The 728-nt window shown below is 47.2% G+C and overlaps 1 protein-coding gene across 1 annotated transcript in view; it reads left to right on the top strand.

Moving 5' to 3' along the window:
* The first annotated feature begins 479 nt into the window (after window positions 1-479).
* Window positions 480-728, top strand: part of TBC1D32 (TBC1 domain family member 32) — a 65,200-nt gene continuing 64,951 nt past the window's right edge. Inside the window, exon 1 of the mRNA XM_026054582.1 lies at window positions 480-505. The gene's annotated coding sequence lies outside the window, so the exon portion shown is untranslated. The remainder of the gene's footprint in view (window positions 506-728) is intronic.

Below are 728 nucleotides of genomic sequence, written 5' to 3'. Positions count from 1 at the left end.
GGAGCAATGAGACAGAGAGTTGATTTGTGGGCATCTGAGGGCACTGGAAACTTGTAAGAGCTTTGGAGGATGGCGTTAGGGAGGCTACCAGGGAGGTTCCATAGATCAAAATCAATGAGGAGTTAACAGTAAGACAGCAAGTCTCAGTGAACTGCAACTCCCAAATCCTCAGTGTTTTATTGTGTTTTACCAGTTGGCTACAACTTCATAGCAGTTGTACTGTGGGAGAGGAGACACCTACATTTAAGCAGAACTGTACGAACCAAAGGGGTTACAGATTCACCTAGAAAAATATTTCATTGCAGAAGATCAGACATTATCAAAATCTTTAGAAAAGCAGGAGTAAAGGTTAAAAAATATAMATTTAGCTTCACTTTAGCTGCAGGGATGCTAAGCCATGATCTGCTCATTAACTGTAACACATCACAGGCTTGTTACAGCCACACTCCTAGAAAACCATTTCCAAACCCGAACTTTCTCGTAGTTCTCTGCTGTGCATTAACTTGTAAGGAGATGGCGGCAGGGGGCGTTGGGGGGGCGGGGGAGAGTGCTATTTGGTGTTTTCTGTCATTATCCCCTCTCAAAGGTAAGAGTTTAGGAGCACAGGACAACATCTCTCCACCAGTATTTTTATTTTCTAAGACACCCTGTGTTTGCACTAGGACGTGGGGCTGAGGCGGCACAGGAGCCGAGCGCTGCCGCGCTCCCCCGGGCCGGGCCGGGCCGGG

This window comes from Nothoprocta perdicaria, unplaced genomic scaffold (genome assembly GCF_003342845.1).
Source record: "Nothoprocta perdicaria isolate Ctin4 unplaced genomic scaffold, notPer1 scaffold_123, whole genome shotgun sequence".
NCBI lineage: Eukaryota > Metazoa > Chordata > Aves > Tinamiformes > Tinamidae > Nothoprocta > Nothoprocta perdicaria.
Note: the sequence above shows the minus strand (reverse complement) of the source record. Positions and strands in the feature narration are given on the sequence as shown.